Source organism: Lactuca serriola, chromosome 8, assembly GCF_051521515.1.
Source record: "Lactuca serriola cultivar US96UC23 chromosome 8, Lser_US96UC23_V15, whole genome shotgun sequence".
Lineage (NCBI taxonomy): Eukaryota > Viridiplantae > Streptophyta > Magnoliopsida > Asterales > Asteraceae > Lactuca > Lactuca serriola.
Window position 1 is genome coordinate 208205797 of NC_136415.1, and position 14716 is coordinate 208220512.

At 42.5% G+C, this 14716-nt stretch overlaps 1 pseudogene; it reads left to right on the plus strand.

Moving 5' to 3' along the window:
- The first annotated feature begins 14171 nt into the window (after window positions 1-14171).
- On the plus strand, window positions 14172-14289 carry LOC145071815 (5S ribosomal RNA; annotated as a pseudogene).
- The last annotated feature ends 427 nt before the right edge of the window (window positions 14290-14716 follow it).

A 14716-nucleotide genomic window follows, 5' to 3' on the forward strand; every position in this document is an offset into this window, starting at 1 on the left:
TTCCATGTGAACGACATTCCTGTTCAAGTGTTGTTTGACTCAGGTGCCACCCGATCATTTTTTTTCCCTTGCGCTTAGCAAGAGGTTTACTGAGTCTTCGAGCATGTTGGATTGCCCTTTAGAGGTAGAGATCGCCAATGATCGATCGGTGCGAGCGTCAGTAGTATTCAGTGATTGTGTCCTAAGGTTATTTGAGGAGCACTATTTGGTGGATTTGGTTCCCATCCCTTTGCGGGGGAACAAGGTGATTATAGGCATGGATTGGTTGAGCCCTAATGGGGCGGTGATAGATTGCACACAGCAGTTAGTGCGGATTAGGACCCTAAGTGGGTGAGAGTTGGTGATCCACGGCGAAAGGCCACAGCATGGACCCACAGTATGTTCAGCAGCGAGAGCTAGGCGCTACCTTCAGCAGGGTTGCGCGGGATATGTCACGTACGTTATGGATACCAGTGATGCGGGTAAGGCGACGGTGAGTGAGGTTCCAGTGGTGCGAGACTACGCTGATGTGTTCCCGGAGGAGCTTCCTGGAATACCTATGGAGCGTCATGTAGAGTTCAGGATCGACCTAGTTCCTGGTGCGGCTCCGATAGCCAAGGCACCCTATCGGTTGGCTCCTCCCGAGATGTAGGAATTGTCTACACAGCTGTAGGAGCTGCTAGACAAGGGATTTATTTGACCGAGCAGTTCACCCTGGGGAGCCCGGATCCTATTTGTGAAGAAGAAGGACGGGTCGCATCGGATGTGTATAGATTATCGGGAGCTGAATAAGGTAACGGTGAAGAACCGTTACCCGCTCCCGAGGATTGATGACATCTTTAACCAGTTACAGGGAGCATCTTGGTTCTCCAAGATCGATTTGCGTTCAGGTTATCATCAGATGAGGGTTAGAGAAGAGGATGTACAGAAGACCGCATTTCGGACACGTTATGGCCATTATGAGTTCGTGGTGATGCCGTTTGGGCTTACCAATGCTCCTGCCGCATTCATGGACCTCATGAACCGCGTGTGTACACCGATGCTGGATCGGTCTGTGATAGTTTTCATTGATGACATCTTGGTTTATTCCAAGACATAGGAGGAGCACGAGGAGCATCTGAGAGAAGTTTTGGAGACCTTGAGGAGGGAGAGCTTGTACGCCAAGTTCTCCAAATGTGAGTTTTGGTTGCGCGATGTGCAGTTTCTTGGGCACCTCGTCAACCAGAATGAGATTTTAGTAGACCCGACCAAGGTGGAGGCCGTGATGAGATGGGAGGTTCCGAAGTCTCCATCCGAGATTCAGAGTTTCCTAGGATTAGCAGGCTACTATCGGAGATTCATTCCGGATTTCTCCAAGATAGCCGTACCCCTGACACAGTTGACTAGGAAAGTCGTGGTCTTTCGATAGGGGCCTGAGCAGCAGGCAACGTTCGAGATTCTGAGGCAGAGATTGTGCGAGGCGCCAATCTTAACCCTGCCGGAGGGTGTAGAGGATTTCGTGGTATACTGTGATGCGTCTATCTCAGGCATAGGCGCAGTATTGATGCAGAGGGGACATGTCATCGCTTATGCCTCGAGGCAGCTGAAGCCCCACAAGGCGAACTACCCGACGCATGATTTAGAGTTAGGGGCGGTGGTCTTCACCCTCAAGATTTGGCGGCATTACCTCTACGGGGTTCGATGTACCATTTACACGGAACACAAGAGTTTGTGGTACCTCATGGATCAGCCGAATCTGAACATGAGGCAGCTTCGGTGGTTGGACGTGGTGAAGGATTATGATTACGAGATCCTTTATCACCCGGGGAAGGCCAACGTGGAGGCCGATGCGCTTAGCCGTAAGGCGGCACCAATCAGGGATGTGTGTATGAGGATGACGGTGGTGAGTCCACTGTTAGAGCATATTCGGGAAGCTCAGCAGGAGGCTATGAAGGAGGAACATCGGAAGAGTGAGCGAATAGTGGGTCAAGTCACCTCCTTCGATTATGATAGCCAAGGATGATTAACACTAAACCGTAGGGTGTGGGTGCCGTACCACGGAGGAGTGCGCCAGATCTTGATGGAGGAGGCGCACAAATCCCGATTCTCTATCCATCCATGGGCGACAAAGATGTATAGGGATCTTCGTCTAGACTATTGGTGGCCCTACATGAAGCGATGTTTGACCTGCAGGAAGGTCAAGGCCAAGCATCAGAAACCGCACGGCAAGTTGCAGTCGTTGGATATCCCGTTGTGGAAATGGGAGGATATTACGATGGATTTTATCACAAAGCTTCCCCAGACGGCGCGAGGAGTAGATTCGATTTTGGTCATCATGGGTCGGTTGACCAAGAGCACCCATTTTATTCCGATTCAGGAGAGTATCTCGGCCAAAAAGTTAGCTGATATCTATATCAGGGAAATAGTGGTACGGCACAGGGTGCTAGTTTCAGTGATATCAGACTCAGATGTGCGGTTCACTTCCAGGTTTTGGAAGTGGTTTCATGATGAGTTGGGCACTCGCCTGCATTTTACCACTGCCTTTCACCTGCAGACGGATGGTCAGAGCGAGCGGGCCATCCTGACTTTGGAGGATATGTTGCGGGCACATATGCTAGACTTTAGTGGTAGCTGGGATATCTATCTTCCCTTGGCTGAGTTCTCGTACAACTACAGCTACCGCGCGAGTATTAACCGTCCACCATTCGAGATGTTGTACGGACGGAGGTGTAGGACCCTGATATGTTGGGGTGAAGTTGGCCAGAGGGTCATGGGGAGCACCGAAGTGGTGCTCAAAATGACCAAGAGAATCCAGCAGGTTCAAAGCAAGCTGGAAACTGCGCAGAGTCGGCAGAAAAGTTACGCCGACAAGCGCCGGTCAGACCTGGAGTTTCAGGTTGGGGATATGGTTCTCCTGAAAGTGTTGCCTTGGAAGGGCGTCATTTGATTCAGGAAGCGGGGCAAGTTGGGCCCAAGATTCATTGGTCCGTTTAGGGTTGTAGCCCGGGTGGGCAAGGTGGCATATAGGCTGGATCTGCCTGCCGAGCTCAGTCAGATCCACAACACCTTCCATGTCTCCCAGATGCGGAAGTGCCTAGTGGATGATTCAGTGGTGGTGCCGCTAAAGGATGTACAGGTTGATGACAACCTGAATTACATTGAGCGCCCAATCATAATCCTCGACTGGAAGTCGAAGGATCTGAGGAACAAGAGGGTGGAATTAGTAAAGGTGCAATGGCAGCACGGAAAGGGTTCGGAATGGACTTGGGAGCCGGTGGAACAAATGATGGAGCATTACCCTAAGCTGTTTCAGGATCGAGCAGCAGACTTCGAGACGAAGTCTAAAATAAGTGGGGGAGATTTGTAGCACCTGGATCCTGGTACGTAAAATTTATCTAAGTATTTTACATTTTTAGCCTTGGACTCGGCGACTTATAGGCCCGACTCACCGAGTGGAGACGGGTTTGGGAGCACGTTTAATTTGGCGACTCGGCGAGTCCACATTCTGGACTTGGCGAGTCTCCGTTGTCTGATGAAACCCTAAATTCCAAGGGTTTGCACCCTATTTAAACCAACCTTATGCGCCCCAACCTCGCCCCCTTCACCCTCAGAGCTCCCAACATCGTTCAAACCCTTATTCCTTGTGAGATTGAAGTGCTTTGGTGTGTTTCTTGAGGATTTTGAGAAGAAAGAATAATAGATCAAGAAGAGAAGAAGGAGGCCAGACATCCTTGTGTTATCTCAGTGATTTCCTTGAGGTATAACTCAGTTTCCCATCGTTTCCATGCTTATAGTCTCTTATAGCTCCATTAGAGTCCTTCTTGAGCCATTTCCAAGCTTGGGTATGGTTTAAGATCTATAATAAGTTGATTAACCTTTAGATCTAGGTATGATTGAGCTCCAGGAGCTTAATTCTTCTGCCTTTATGGAGCCATATTGCATGAGAGCCATAGATCTACTCTTTTAGTGCATTTTGAGCCCTAAAACCTTCATTGGGGTTTATTTACACATAAAGTTGGAAACTTTACATGTTAACCAGGCCCTAGAAACCAATATCTATGTATGGCATGAGCTGGATTCAAGCAAAATCGAATATTTAGTGTTTGCATGTGATAGACTCGGCGTCGTTCATCGGACTCGGCGAGTCGAGTCCCGAGTCCCCGAGTTTTACCTTTTTGTGTTTTCGAAGTGGAGTAGTGAGTCATGGGGTGTGACTCAATGAGTCGGAAGCCAGACTCACCCATGAAGGAACTCAGCGAGTTAATGCCCTGACTCGGCGAGTCCAAGGCAATCTTCTTGCCTCAAGAACAGACTCGGCGAGTTGTTCATACAACTCGGCGAGTCTCATCATAGCATGTTCTTTGGATGAAGATGAACTCGCCGAGTTGTTCATACAACTCAGCGAGTAGGATGAAGGACTATTGGACCTTGGATTAAAAGGAAAACTCGTCGAGTCAACGCCTAACTCGACGAATAGAGGCGGCGTTATGGTCAGACAAAGGGATAAGGACTCGGCGAGTTGGCAGGCCAACTTGGCGAGTCGGGTCAACTGGTAGTTGACTTTGACTTTGACTCTTGGCTCGGTCAGGGGTAAATGGTCATTTTACCCTGAATTAGCAGTATTTGACTGGGTGTTTTGTGGGGATTTTAGCCAGAGGACTTCCGGGACAGCAGCAGCAGAAGACAGTCAATTCCCATGCAAATCAGCAGCTACTTTGAGGTGAGTTACCTTCCAGTAGTGGTGGGTCTACGGCCACAATGCCGGCCCACCGGTAGGAGTTGTACGCTAGGTTATTGTCTTTGTGATATCATCTAGGTTTGCTACTACCTCATATGTTTCTATGTTGGCATGATATATATATGTGATAGTAATAGAGTTCGGCTGTTAGGACTGAAGGGTAGGTCAGACACCCCAGATATGTCTGACAGTATGTGATGATATGTTTATATGTTGGCATGATATGCTATATGTGATAGTGGTAGTAGGAGGGGAATAGTCCCCAAGCCCGGTCGTTAGGGCCGAAGGGTAGACCGGACGCCCCAGATATGTCTGATAATATGCTATGTTATGATATATGTGATAGTAGCAGTAGGGGGTGAAATAGTCCCTGAGGATCGGTTTTAGGACCGATGGGTAGTTAGCACCCCAAAATGGCTTGACATGGGTAGTCAGCACCCCAGAACGGCTTGACACGGGTAGTTCGGCACCCTAGAATGGTCGTACTGGGTAGGTCGGGCACCTTAGAATTGCCCAACAATGTGTATGATATGTGATTGTATGGTATGTGGTAAGATGGGGGAACTCACTAAGCTTCATGCTTACAGTTTTCAGTTTTGGTTTCAGGTACCTCTTCTTCGAAGGGGAAGGAGCCGGCACGGTAGCGGTACATCACACACACGCTTTGTATTCCGCACTATGGGATCTTCCTAGGGATTTGTACTCTAATAGTATTATGTTCTATAAAATGGTTTCCAGACAAGCAACATCTTTTATGAAATGATATGATCCGTGAATTTTTTATTTCTAATGTTTTGCAAAGTGTATGTTTTAAAAATGAAATTTTTGGTTCGTATTTTTGGGATGTTACAGTGACTACGTGCGGCGTACACCCCAGTACGCCCAACGTACTCACCAAATCCACCTTTCAACTTTATGGGACTAATTTGCTAACTCTCCAAAATAGAAGGGTCATAAAGCTAACCTGGATTTCAGGTTGTTACAATACATTGTGAACACACTTTCTTTTTCTCTATATTTACTACATGGTCTTCTCTCTCAATAGTTACCTCATCTGACTGATCTTCTTTGAAGGGATCAGGATATCATTTCCTAAATACATCACTCTCCTTGTGAAGCCAGTTGGCGCTAACTCTACATCTTTTCTCAGCAACAACTGCCCTCTCACTGACGCTGATGCACACATTGATTGACATGTTGGTTTATGTTGATGAGACCAGACAAGGGAAAACTGTGCCACCAAGTGTTCTGGGCACATATTTCTTCTGTCTTGAATAACATATTTCTGTTTCAAAAGGATGAGATAAATTTAAGTGACCTACCTCAACTAATTTCCAGAAATGCTATCACTAAAAATTCATCACCTCAAAAATCCAAAGGCGTATTCAAGGAGACAAACCATCCCACCTTCTCCTCCTTCATATATCACAATGAATGGAACCTTCTTAGATTGGGCACAAAGGACTGGTGGAACGTGGTGACTGGTTCTTATGTATGTTTCACATTTTGTATGTTCCCTTAGTGGAGAGAGAGTGATTGGATGAAGAGTATTTATCATTGATGAAGAGGACAAAGTCGGCGATCGAGATCACCAAGATGATTACTGAGAGGGCTCTTTTTTTCTATCCCGAGTATTCTGCCTTAGAGCATGCCTTCATGGTGCAATACTTGAGAATGATCAAGGTGAAGAATCATCAGTTTTGGTCTACTTAACTATATTGTACATTCTCCAAGCTTCATGATGTCGCCCTGAGGCACTATATTGAGATTGAGACTCAAACGAGGGAGGAGAGGCAGTCATCGGTTCAGTCACAGCCTGCAACAAAGTGGTTTAAGACCGATGCTTCATGATCTGGGGAACATAGGGTCGTACATGTGGCAAGTGTGGCAAGGTTCATGAGGTTATTTTTTAATCTTCTTTTAGGTGCCACAAATGTGGTAAGGAGGTTCATTATGTGAAGGAATATCGTCAGAAGCCTCCTTCAAGTATCAGAGTATGTTTCCACTATGATCAAGTTCACTATATAAAGGTCGACTGCCCCTTACTCGCCTCTAGACCAACAGAAACACTAGACACTTCAACCCTTTAGATCACGGATGGACCCCCCAGGTAGGACAGAGCCCCGTGGGCTCGAGGTTGTGCTTTCAAACTTACAGTCGAGGAGGCTAGGGTGGTGCCAAACATTGTTACTAGTATTTTTTCATTTATGATTCTGTCAAAATTATTTTAGTATAGGCTTATGATTGTATATCAATTAGTTACCTTCTTAGTGAACTCCTTGCCTTAGTTGTTCTTTTTCACTTATGTGCAAGTCGATCCTTTGTGTAGCGTTCTTTTAGTAGGAGTTTTGACATGTCTCTTGCAGAGTTGGAGTGCCTGTTGCGAGTTTTTATCGCCAACGAGCATTGGTTTCTGTATCGAGCATTTTTCAGGATTGTACTTTGGAGATTCTCGAGGTGTCTTACTTGATCGATTTGATCTCTATCCCTATGGTAGATGTATATGTGATAGAAGAGATGAACTAATTGAGCAAGTTTGGTTCCATGATAGATTTTGAGGGGCAACTGGTGCTGGTTCGAACCCCAAGTGGGGGAGAACTGACTATTTATGGCGAGGGTATTACGGTTGGATCAAGTTTTTGTTCTGTTGCCAGGGCTCGGCAATATATCCAAAATGGGCGTATGAGTTATATCGTGTACGTGGTTGACACCCGGGTAGAGAAAGGGGTTTCAGTTTCGAATGTGCATGTGGTAAGAGAGTTTCTATACATATTTTTAGAGGGAAAACCCAGCGGGCCATCCACGAGGAAAATAGAGTTCAGGATCGACCTGATCACTGGTGTAGTGTTAATTGCCAAGGATTCATACCGATTAGCAATATCAGCGGTGCATGTGTTGTCCTCTTAGCTTCAGGAGCAGTTGGGCAAGAAGTTCATAAGACCGACAAGTTTGCCTTGGGGAGCGCCGATTTTGTTTCATAAGAAGAAGGATACAACAAGTTGATGGTCAACAACCGTTACCTACTTCCATGGATTTATGATCTCTTGGATCAGTTATAGGGTGTGTCTTGGTTTTCCAACATCGATCTGGGGTCAGGGTACCATCAGATGAGGGATAGAGAGGAGGACGTGGAGAAGACATCATTCAAAACTTGTTGTAGTCATTATAAGTTTGCGTGATGGATTTTGGGATCACTAATGCACTAACAACATTTATGGAATTGATGAATTGAGTATGGAGGCCGATGCTCAATCGATCAGTTATTTTTTTCATCGATGAAATCCTGGTATATTCCAAAACCAGGGATCAACACCATGAGCACCTTTGAAAGCTACTAGAAGTTTTATGGAGGGAGAGTCTTTATGCGAAGTTCTTGAAGTGTGATTTAGGTTACGGGAGGTCCAGTTCTTGGGACACCTCATTATCCAGAACTAGATTCTGGTCGACCCAGCCAAGATTGAGGCAGCTATGCAGTGGGCCCTATAGAGGTATTCCAGACATAGGTTATGAGCTAAGTGTACATGTTTTTTATATGTTTCATGTGTGGTATTATGGGGGAAGTCACTAAGATTTGGCTTAAAGTTAAAGTGTTATGTTTCAAGTACATCAAATGATTGGGGCAAGGCGAAGGTGTTTTCATACACATCCCTCAGTGATATGTTTTGGAGATTTTATGATACTCTGATATTGAAATAATTGTTGGATTAGTGTCTAAGTCCATAACTATTTTTGGTATGTACTTGACCCGATGGTGCATGGTCCTTTTGGGTTGCCTTCACCAAAGCAACTTGATAGGATGAATTATGGAGAGAAAGGATTAATTATGATTTATTAATATATTATGAGAATAATATATTAAAGGAGAAATCATATTGTTTAATTAATATTAGTCAAAAATTAATAAGAATTAAGTTTGTGGCTAAAAGACATTAATTAAACATAAGGGAATAGAATTGTCAATTGTGTGATAGTCGAATATTGGGCTAATGGACTCCATATTAAAGGGGTGGATGAATTCTATGGGGAAACCCATTAGAAATCGTCCAAAGGCTTTAAGAAAGGGGTTCATGGGTTGCTTAGGGCCTAAGCATCCAAATTAGGGTTTCCTTGTTAGATAACCCTAATAGCCTCACTATTTAAAGAACCCTTAAGCCCCAAAAACGTGGTGAACTGGTTCTCTAGGGTTTCCACACGCTTTGGGTAGCCTCCTTCTCTTCTCTTCTTTCATCCTCTTGCTCTTGGTGTTTGTGAACCATTAGAGGAGTGACATTTGTGACTCTAAGCTTTCTAAAGTCAATACAAGAAGGATTTGAGATTGTTATTGCTACATAACAATCAAGGTATGATCTAAGCCCTAATTCATATGTTATATTGATTATCATATATTAGATCCAGGGTTTGAAGTCTTGGATGAATTGCATGTACAATAGAGAAACCTAGATCCAAGCATTAGGGTTTGTATGAGCACATAGGATGTTCTTATGGTTAAAATTCGAGATGGAAAATTCGATTGGTTTCTATCGTATTGATGCCTTGTTTGTTTGTTCAAGCTGTAAAATTCGATTTTTGTGAGTCTGTCTGATGAACTCGGCGAGTCCCACTGTGGACTCGGCGAGTAGCTCCAACTCGGTGAGTCCATAGAGGAACTCGGCGAGTTCGAGCGTCAGAAAGAGGGGTTTTCGGGATTTCGTGCTGTTTTACTCATGGATAATTGCCTTATCTGTGTTAGATCATTAAAATCCGATTTTATACATATTTATGAGTATATCCTTGATTAAACAAAACATAATTACCAATTAATTAGATAATAACTTCCTCATATGATAAAGTTTGATTATTTGTATTAATTGGGTAACTTACTTTACAAGAAATTGAAATTAGGTCAAATATAGATAATGATAAAATAAATTGTTTAATTTATATTATTTTTTATTTGATCCTTGTGTTATGAAAAGTTTCAATTTTTCCCCTTTAGGTTTTGTAGTTTAAATTTGAACTCAAAAGTTTTGTTTTGAAATTTAAATAGTAGAAACCCTAATGTTCTAAAAAAGGTTTCAAAACTTGCCCTCAAGTTTTGGAATTTAAATTTTGATTGAAAAGTTTGATTTTGGAATATTTAAATTCTAAACCCTAATGTTTTGAAATGTTTCAAAACTTTCCCTCAAGTTTTGGAATTTAAAAGTTGATTAAAAGTTTAATTTAGGAATGTTAAATTCTAAAACCCTAGTATTGTTTTGAAAAGTTCAAATCACACCCTTATGGTTTTATTAATTAATTAAAGTTTATAATTAAAAGACGTTTAATAAATCCATAAAACTTTTGGTTTACAATTTAATCAAATTAAAGGTATAATTTTAAATTAGACCAATCAGTATTTTAAAAAGTATACACCCTATACTATATATAACATTAAAAGTCTAACATTATATATATATGTATGAGTAAAAGTAAGTCTTATTGTCAGTAGGCCTCATTCACAAAGCTGGTCTAGAAGGCGCGTTTAAGGAAATTGCCTATAAAATGGCGATTGAATGGGTATCCACTCTTACCCACCGCACTCTTGACTAGTAGAGGGTCGTTAGCCGAACGGGTAGGATAGTACAGAAACCTTCCATTATAAGTATAATGAAGTCTAAAAGTAACTAAATGCTTTCATAAAATTCCTAATCTTAGTTACTTTAGGCAAAAGTGAATTGATACAAATCCATGAAATTACACTTTGTGCCCTTGCAAAGACGTTAGTGGAGCGTGTATGGTTAACGGACGCACTAAATGGTTCTAAGCAAAGGTAGCAAAGGGTGACTCAGTGTTTGTCATAGTTCGGTGGAGCGTGTGTGGTTTACCGGCACATCGAATAGGTGACCGTAACATGTGAGGGCACCATGTAAGTTTGCATGGTTATTCACACCCGCTTTGTGATCCTCGGCATCCCAGTCACAAACTAGAGGGGCATATCGAGATTTAAACATGCCATTGAAAAGTTTCAATGAATCTCAAAGGATCTAGGAGTTTTCAATACATTTAAGACTTAATCTGTTTTTCGTTTTTCATGGTGGAAAATTAGTGAATCGTCATTCACTTACCTTTAAATGTTCTGCAATTTGGGTTACGGCATCCCTCTCCCGAGTTGTGGAATATTGTGTTGGGTCCTAGCCTTAATATCTCATTTGGGTGATTTATTAAGGACTCAATCAATCAACTAACTTGAATTTGTTTTCTCCCGTTTTGTAGATGTCAAAGTACAACAACTATGGTCTTCCCAAATCTTGTGGAACAAGCATTCCACATGAAGTGGTATTCCACGATTCGATCGAGGAACAAGAAATCATGCTTCACTTCCTCCTCCTCCTCCCGTTATTCTCCCTAACCCACAAGATCGAAGAATTGAAAGGTTCAGTGTCACTAAAGCCCTATTGGAAATGAAACATGATGATGGTAAACCCGTGTGTGCCCACGTTCTAGGAATGAAATCACACATCGATAGGTTGATAATGTTGGGTGCGTCATTTCCGGATAAGTTGGCTGTGAACTGGGTTCTGCAGTCACATCCCGAATCATATAACGAGTTCAAAAGAAAGTATTATATGATGGATCATAACAAAAACCTCATTGACCTAACTTACATACTCATTGTTGTTGAATCAGAAATGATTTGGCAAAGCAATAGAGCGTATTTGTTGGGAATGTCAACCAACCATGCTTTGGAGGATGTTCTAGGAGAACCGACCTGCGTTTGCCGCCAAGAGAAAGGGCGTTGGATACAAGTCTGCCCAAAGAGCCTGAAGAGTCCAGAAGATGGGAGAGTTAAAGAGTATGGATGTGCTTCAGGTAAAATCCACTATCTAACTCCATTAAGTTCCTATTCATTGATTCTTAATACATAATGTGATAAGATTGCATTTGAATGTTTTGCAGGATCAGTGAAAAGAGAGGAGGCTTGATGGAAAAGCAAGATGAGTCTAATCACAAAGAAATGGATCTCGATCACATGGACTTGAAGATTAGATTTTGAGCTTAGAAAGTTATGATAGAGTTGTTAGGAATATTTATTACTTAGTTTTTCAATTGATTTTGTATTGTAAGGACAAAATGTTTTCTGCTACTTTATGAATAAAATAAATTTCGATTTGACTCATTTATTTATTTGTTTCCTTGCAATAAAATCGTTATGAAAAATTGATGTTTGCATATTTCTACAACGAATGGATGTGATTCTTATTATGATAATTGTGAAATGTCGAGAATTTGCCAAATAGGGAGAGTTTCTCATCGCCCAAGTTTCAATTGGACAGAAATTTCGAATCATGCAACTTGGTTGCACGATGAATGAGAAATTTCATATTTGGAAATTAGACTAATGCATTGACAAAGTGTCAAGTGAAGGACTAGGAGATCGAGTACACAAAGTTGTGTGTTGATCAAGTCCACCACAAGAGTAACAAAGATATTCGTCATGATTTACTAAAGGTTTAGTAAATATGATTATACTTATAAGATTAAGTGTAATTCTGAATTGATTGAAAAGGTTTAAATCAATAGCAGAACGAATAAGAAGAATCAAGTAGGCAGAAAGATAAAAGTTTCTCTATTCTAAGAAGAAGGGAGAGTAACTTTTATATTTTATGATAGGTCTTAATGATTAAGAACCATATCTCAATTAATCTTCTGTGTAAGTCTTAGTACAATTGTATGTCTTAGAAGTGGAATCAAGAATTGAAGAAATGGTTAAATCAAGAGGCCAATCATAATTCGTTCCAAAACAAGTCTTAAAGTTAAGATTGTGACATTTAGTGACAAGTCTTAAGAAGGTTTATAACATTCATCAAATGTAGAATTTCGAAAAAGTTTTTTCTTATTCTTGCACATTTGAAATTGGAATGTTGTGATGTCTTCGATAAGACAAAGACCAACTAGGACCAATTTATGAAGTGTTTTGTCTTGATAAAAGCTACACTAACTCTTGAATATTTGTTTGTCAAGAAATCCTTATTGACAAGAGAATCTTATATGTGAAGGAGTCAGTGGGAGTCTTAATAGTCTTGAAAGGTTTCATGAACAAATCAAGAATAAACCTTATCGATCATCACTAGCACACGACTTGAGGTTTACAACATATTGTGTTGACATTATCTTGTTTCTGTGTCGTTCCAATTGAGTTAATTATGCATGTGAGACCTTTGAGTTCTCATTTGAATGCATAAAAGGCAAGGACCTTGATCAATGAAAAGTACATTGATAGGAAAGGGTGAGCTGCTTAACTACTTGGAAGACATGGTGGGCAGCTGTGTTACCATAAGGCAAGAAATCAAGATTAAGAAAGTTCGATCCATAAGAGTTTGAATTTTTCATAAACCTTGGTTTTAACAAATTCACATGGATAGGAACACATACACCATTAAAATCAAGGTGTCATAAGATTCCCTCCTTCATGAAAATGAGTGTGAGGAAATACTTTCACTAAAAGAGATTTTAAGAAGATAGTGATTGTGATAATTGGATTCTCAAATTTGATTATGGTTACGGTATCCCTTTCCATGATTCGAATTGTGAGATCTAGCAATTAGTCTGAATTGTTTAAGACACACACATAAACTATCTAAGGAAAAGGTGTATAAGTTTATAAAGCCTTGATAAAAGATTATCAGAGCATTGGGTATTAGAAATATGAACTTAAAGAAATTCAATAGGCATTGTTTTTCTGAAAGGTAAGTTGTTTCTGAATACATGTCAAAGTTAGTGGGAGCATAAGTGTTATGTTTATAATAATCATCATCATAGTGGGAGCATAAATGTTATGATTGTATGATTATTAAGGCAAGTATTTGTAACAACCCCCTCTGGCACGTATCACAATATTGTCCGCTTTGGGCCACTCGGCACGAGGACTTCCCAGGGAGTCACCCATCCTGGTACTACTCCCGCCCGAGCACGCTTAACTGCAGAGTTCTTATGGGATCTGCTACCCTCACGGCTTTAAATCGCGTTGTGATAGGGAAGGTATCCACACCCCTTATAAGGAATGCTTAGTTCTCCTTCCCAGCCGATGTGGGATCAGATCTAACCCACTTTCACCCCCCATTATAGGGTTCGACGTCCCCGTCGAACACATCAACCCGTGCCCTAGCTCTGATACCATTTCTAACATCCCCCTCTGGCACGTATCACAATATTGTCCGCTTTGGGCCACTCGGCACGAGGACTTCCCAGGGGGTCACCCAACCTGGTACTACTCCTGCCCGAGCACGCTTAACTGCAGAGTTCTTATGGGATCTGCTACCCTCACGGCTTTAAAATGCGTTGTGATAGGGAAGGTATCCACACCCCTTATAAGGAATGCTTAGTTCTCCTTCCCAGCCGATGTGGGATCAGATCTAACCCACTTTCACCCCCCATTATAGGGTTAGATCTGATCCCACATCGGCTGGGAAGGAGAACTAAGCATTCCTTATAAGGGGTGTGGATACCTTCCCTATCACAACGCGTTTTAAAGCCGTGAGGGCAGCAGATCCCATAAGAACTCTGCAGTTAAGCGTGCTCGGGCGGGAGTAGTACCAGGATGGGTGACCCCCTGGGAAGTCCTCGTGTCGAGTGGCCCAAAGCGAACAATATTGTGATACGTGCCAGAGGGGGATGTTAGAAATGGTATCAGAGCTAGGGCACGGGTCGATGTGTTCGACGGGGACGTTGAACCCTATAATGGGGGGTGAAAGTGGGTTAGATCTGATCCCACATCGGCTTGGAAGGAGAACGAAACATCTCCTTATAAGGGGTGTGGATACCTTTCTTGTCACAACGCGTTTTAAAGCCGTGAGGGCAGCAGACCCCATAAGAACTCTGCAGTTAAGCGTGCTCGGGCGGGAGTAGTACCAGGATGGGTGACCCCCTGGGAAGTCCTCGTGCCGAGTGGCCCAAAGCGGACAATATTGTGATACGTGCCAGAGGGGGATGTTAGAAATGGTATCAGAGCTAGGGCACGGGTTGATGTGTTCGACGGGGACGTCGAACCCTATAATGGGGGGT